We start from the raw sequence: 6,664 nt of genomic DNA on the forward strand, positions 1-6,664 counted from the left end.
ATGCCCTGTTGCATGTCTTTTGCATGTCAAGCAAGCCTCATTGTCCCATTGGAAACGTTTAGGAAATAAGTCTTTAATATGTTATTGAAACAGATTAGAGCTCAGATTAGAGCTCAAGCAATATGTTCTCAAAAAACAACAAAAAAAATCAAATTTTTAAGTTGTAATAAAGTTGAGCTCAGCAAACATAAATTGAGGTGTGTTGCTAAATATTTACTTTTTGAGCAGACAAACGGCTGGAACATCCTCAGGCCCTTTGGGACGTGCCGTGTCCGAGCGGGTCCCTGCCAGCGCCGCACCCCGCGGGCACTGAGCGTGTTCGGAAGGAGTTTTCCTTTACCCATTCCACTGCCTTACTTGCTTAACTTTATAATATTTTTACTATTGCAGAGCAGAGGCTTTAGGGATGAGATACAGAAATGCTTTAAATCAACAGATTCTTCTTCCTTGCCACTGTTAATTTTTTTGTCATTTCCAACAAACTGGCAGCTGCTTGTTTTCTTGTCTAATGTAAGTATATTCCTGGGTGCCCTTTCGTGAAAAAATCAGTGAGGATGTGCTGTCTGGGTCGGGCTACAAACTTCCTGACAGAGCGCGGTGGAACCGCCTGTCCCCGGTGCTTTAGTGTCACCCGTCGGGGGCCGGAGGGACCTTGTTCCCGTCCCCGGCTGCCACGTCCCCGCTCCCGCCAGCAGCGCCCGGCACCGATCCGGTGCTGACCCCTGGTGGCAGGTGGCCCGCAGGGCGACAGGGCTGGCGACAGGTCCCTCTTGCTCCCTGGGGCGGGGGCTGGTGTGCGGGGGAGGCTGCGGGTCCGACCCTGATTTCTGGGCCGGGTTCTGTTTTACGTCTACCTGTACAAACTGAGCCTTCTGGCTTTTATTCCTGCAGCGCTATGATCTCTTCATCTGGACCTCCGCCACCCTTTGAGACCAGTTTTCAAAACCCAGTGTAAACCTACCAGCTGTGACTTCTTTCTCACGTAGGTTAGTGAATTGTTTGTAAATGCTGGGGCACTACTTCTGTCCAGAGTAAACATCCTGTTCATCCAAGGTTTATTTACTTTGCTGGAGTGTTATGTGCTTGTTCTAACTGCCTCTTTGTGAACTTGGTTCAGTCCAACTTCTTGATGTTGCAACTCATCGCTAAGCTGGTTTGCATCATAAGCTCCCAGCTTTTGGAGCAGGGGAAGTAATGCTGTCAGACTGGCTACAGCCACTCTGTTGGGAGGGAGAGGACAGGTACAGGGCAAGGAAACAAAGTTTGAGAAAAACAGAGGTATCAAATGAAAAAAAAACCACCAACTAAACTAGAATCAAACAGAAAGTAATAAAGTATCAGTGCAGATTTTAAATGCCAGCACATTTTGTTATTTAGAATTTCAAGGCTATTCTGAATAGACCTGGTGAAAGCAGAATAAACATCACTCTCACTGTTATTTGAGAGGTAATAAGCAAGTTGTCATGTCTAAAGAATCACAAAGAATGGGGCTCATTGTCTTCATGCTTTGAAATGTTCCACTTCAAATCGCAGGTGCTCCCATTAAAAAAAGCTGCAAGTCTAGCAATCATGAGACTGTGGCTTGCAGGGGAAGCTTTGATTAAATGCGAGCATTTATGTTTCTACAGGCAATTTGTTTTCTCACCAGCCACAGACAGGCTGAGTGGGAAGGCTGAAAAAATTCTCAACCATTGCAGGAAATAATCACTGTAGTTAAGTTTTACATTTAATAGCAAAAGAAATCAGTTTCCTCAGGGATGGAGCCACCCGCAAAGTCTGATGACAGACAAATAGAACAATTTTCTAGCCACTGGTTGTGCCAGTCAGGTGATCAGGACTACCTGGCCTATATTGCTTCAGTTACTTTGGCCATTAATGACAATACTTCCCACAAACAGTTGGACCTGCTGTGCCTCATACTCAACCCATGTGGCCACTGCCACTTGAGCTGTGGCCTCCAGATAAGAACTGAGCATTTTGCACTGCCTGAAAATGCCAGCACATAGGCAAAGAGAACAGGAGTGAGCTACTTCCCTGGCTGCATTTTCCAGACAAATTTGATGAACATTGCTCAGCTCTGACTCAGGGTTTTCCTCAGGGCTGGAAGAACGAATCTAAATGTACTTACAGCACGTGTTGGTGCTCTCGAAAAACTGGTTCCACCTGTGGGTGCTGAGCCTGGAACAGCCTCCAAACAACCTGTCCCCTCTGGCTGGAGGTCAGGGACCTTAAGGGAGCAGAGAGGGGAAGTATTCAGACTTATGAAGAGAGATTCACATTCCTCCCAGGGACCTCGGGCACTAGTTGATCTCTGCAGCAGCATGGTATGTTCAGCATGACTGAAAGTATTAGCTGGCTCAGCCCCGAAACTGCAGAACACTGTGTACGCTGGTTAAATCCAGTTCAGTGATTGCTGGAAGGAGGTAAGGCTGCTCTACTAGAAAACAGCCCTGACACACACCTGTGGTTTGTCAAACAAAAAATGCTGAAAGGGTTTTCTTTACCTTTATTGCCCTTCTGTTTTTTTCTGAAGCCGATCTTTTCCCACTGACTTGATTTCTTTCTGACTGTTTCAGGATGAAACACACAATCCTACAAGTCTCTCTGTATATCAAATGGAAAGCAGACCTGACTAACATTCCCTAGAAGGAGAAAATGATAATTGATGCATTTTAATTACAACTTTCCTGCATTATGGTCTGTTTTTTCAGCTTATTATCATTAACAGAGTATAACAGTATAAAAGAGACTTAAGTAAATTGCTGCCTTTTCCTCTTTTGTAGCATATATAGGTCAGATTTTCATGTTTAATGGTTATTATCTCTGACACACTAATTAGTGCACTGACTGGCTGACAAAGGTCGTATCTGTGTTTTCTTCATTGCCTACAATCATGGATAGGGCTGTGTGCTCACACCGAGTGATTCTCCTAATTGCTGTGTCTTCTGGAGTCACTTCCACCAGTGCAAAATCACTAGTTTGACTTGGTAGCTGCTTTACACCGACTTTGTAATTCTGTCAGTGAAAGACAAGGTTGAGGGCAAAGGAGTGTCAGTGATCATCACATCCACAGCACATGTCGCCTGTTCTGCACTTCATAAGTCATTGCAATCACGCTTCATGCATCCTTGACTTTTCAAGCTCTGTGCAGTTGCGGTCAAAGGGATGAAGTTGTTGCCTTTCCATGAGGAAATGAATGAAGCTTTTATTTCCTGCCTTTGACCAAAGCACTTGGGTGGTTGTAGTCCCAGTGAATTGTTTCTAATAGCAGACAAAATTGACCATCCAGGTGCTTTGATGCAGCCCTTTTATTTACAAGGGAAGTATAAAATTCTTTTTCCTTGAACAGAAAAGGAATCAGACAATAGGAGATGGTTTTTCTGCATGCAATTTCAGTCCTTTCAGTCAGCACTTTATCCAGAAGCCCTCCACCGGATTTTTTTCTCAAGGTCGTTCTTGTAGAGTTTATCTGGTTCTGCCTGGTTTTGAAAGGAGGCTGCTCCAAGCCCTGCCCTCCTCCCCACGTCCTCAAAGCCCAGCATTTCAATCCGGAGAAACCTTGGATGCATTAGCTTCTCCTCCAGGTTAGCCCTTTTGCTGCCTTCCTTAGTGCGGCTGTTCCTCTTTCAGCTGCCTGCTTCTGTACCAGAGCTTGTTTGTTTCTTATACAAAAGAACATGCAATGAAAGACAACGTTAAACCTGTTGGGGTCATAAGGTTTTTGCCAGAACTCTGTGTCTGGGTGGCATTAGACACTCTACATGTGTCTTTGTGCTGATTGCACACTTACTGTCAGTGACAAGGAGCAGGAATATGTGATGGAGTTGGGGCACAATCTGATTCTCACTGCACAACTGAAGTTTTTACTGTATCCTCCCCTTGCCACTGGAGAGAAATACTGTGTTGAGCAATAAGCAGTATGCATTGCTAATACTGGGTTGGATTTCTCTGCATTCCTTGCCCTACTTATCATATTTAACCTTGGATTTATTTGTAGAGAAACTTCCTGTTTAAGAAAGGAAGAACCAGAAAGCAAGCCTGGCCATCGTATGTTTTCTTGCAATATTGTCCTGGACAGTTTCCAATCTATTAATGAATGAACACCGACATCTAAACCAACCCCAAGGGAGGTTCAAGATCCATTTGAGTTCAGTAAGAGGTTTCGAAATAGCTGTAACAAGCCCATACTTCAAAAGAAATACATTTTGCTATTTTAAAAACATGTGAGTATTGGAAGGCTTTGAATATCAAGATTAATTCTCTGTCTAAATGCAGTAGAAGGCACCCAAATCTAGAAGGTTTTAATATTGCTGGTAATCTGGATTTGATGTTCTAAAAGTTTAAGGTATGACTGTGTTTAGTTTACTTCCCCCCACCCCCTTGAGCAGACTGTGCATGTACTTATCACATTCCTTAGTATATCACACTGGATTTACATGAAAAATATATTGCATTGTCTATCAGCACTTGTAATGTTGACTCAGGGATCCTGATTGGATAGATTACTGAGCAATGTTTAATTAAAAGGTTTAATGATACTCTGAAAAAGATACGACTCACTCTTGAACTACAGGGAACAGCTCCTATATATGAAAAAACCCAAGGTCATATGGAGCCAGATGTTGCCCTGCACAGGGTGATGCTATTTGCCTGTAATAAGTAGTCTAAGGAGCACAGATTCCCTATTTAGCCACCTGAATGATTAGCACAGTGAGATGTTATTTAATATGTCTCTGTGCTGAGGTCTTCATCCTAAAGTGCTGTACAGTTTATATTATTGAAGCCCAGAGGAAAAATTCAATTGTGGAGGCACTGAGAACATTCGCTGGGTCCAAATTTGTTAGAGAAATGGGCCAGGATGGAGCTCTCACTGGTGTGTGTTTGGTTGCAGGGAGAGCAGGGAAGGATTGAGTCTTGGCTGTGATTATTTTGTATGAATGGATGAGTACTGAATGCTCTTTCAGAGGCAGTTCTTTAACATGGGGAAATACTAGCCCTGTGTTTGCTTTCAAAGCTGTGCTCTTGTTTGTTCCAGGGTGTGACTGCACCTTCATGTTCTCGTTGTTTAAGCCCAGTGTCCTGAGCAAAGCTCAGTGTCTGACTTGCCCCATTTAAAAAAGACCTTGCCACTGCTTTATTCCGAAACGCTGGTCTGACTGGCATAAACACCTGGGTTTGTTCTGCAATATGCGATGTGACTGCTCTGTTAAAGGTTACTAATTACAGTTGCAGAGATTGCAGTTCCTGACATCTTGATGAAGTTCATGTAAATAAAGGTTCTAGCAACATTCACGTTTGAAATTACACTATCTAGATATTCACAACAGCCTAAATTATATCAGCCTTACAAAACGAATACAGGTTGTTCACACCTTCGCAACAAGGGAAACACCCTGCCCAGGGGCCCATCTACACAGTTCCCCATCTCAGCTGGACAAACCAAAGTCCCTTCAGTGTTTTACCCCTCTTTGGTTAACTAAGAATTCACTCATGCTACATTTTCTGATTCCATTTCAGCAGGTATACATTCTGCTCTGGATCAGATGTTAATGCTCTCAGAACAAAGGTATCTGATCAATTTGTCGCTATTGTTATGGTGCTGTTGATGTTTTGAACCTCATGCCAGCATGATCCAGGAACAATTCCCTTTAAGTCTATTGATGTGAATCTTTCCTCGAAGGGGACACTTAGGAAACCTTACTTGAATTCTCTTTTAAAGTAGATTAGGTAAATTCTGTTAAACCCTATGCAGATATTCATATTCAGAATTAAGTGGCATTAATCTGATTTAGGGTACTTCACTCTGAAACTGAAGAAAGCTAAATCAAATGAAGGCCAGTTTAATTCTTAGTAACAGCACTCATGCAGGACTCCAGTGTAGCTTCACTAACCCCTTTCAAGCCACACCTGTCATTAATTTGGATTATTTTTTTCTGACTTTCCCTGGGAAGACAAGGGATAATAAAATGATCACAGATCACCTGACCGTATATTCTGTTTCCCCCTTTTGTCCTCCCCCCAAACACTATGGACTTTGCTCCTCCTGAATATTGGGCTGTTGGTTTGAAGGTCTGGATCTGAAGGTTGCTGTTCATTTCCAGGCTACAGTCACTGCTCTTTTCTCTTCACTAACCATTTATATTAAGCACATCAGCGCAGAACCTTAGCATCTGGCCGGGCAAGGGCAGCAGCGTACTGCTGGCTGGCGTTAATGCTCCTGTGGTAGAGCTGTGCATGTGGAAAAGTTGCAGTGTATGCGCTTGGTTTAAATATGTATCTTCAGCTGTTCTGTACCAGGAGTACTAAATTTACTTGTAGATTTAAAATAGGTGAATGATTTGGCAGCTAAAAGGTCAGGACCCATGCTGTTTATTTTGCGATTTACTTTTCCTGATTAATAGAAAATTGTCTGTAGCAGCTGATATTATTGTCAAGGACTTGCGGTGGAACGTCTGCACAGACAAAATGTGGAACAGTGCCACTGTATCCCCCATACCTTCCCCCAGCTTTGTATTTTGTCACAGTTGCACTCTGAAGTCCTCCAGCACTCAGGCAGCATAGATTCCAACTGACAAAGGTCTCTGCGGAGGGAGGGGTATTGACTTCTCCACCATGTGCAGATCAAATTTCAGGCTTTTAGAGTTTTGTGCATTTGCCAGGTACA

This window comes from Streptopelia decaocto (assembly GCF_964273445.1).
Source record: "Streptopelia decaocto genome assembly, chromosome: 16".
NCBI classification, from domain to species: domain Eukaryota; kingdom Metazoa; phylum Chordata; class Aves; order Columbiformes; family Columbidae; genus Streptopelia; species Streptopelia decaocto.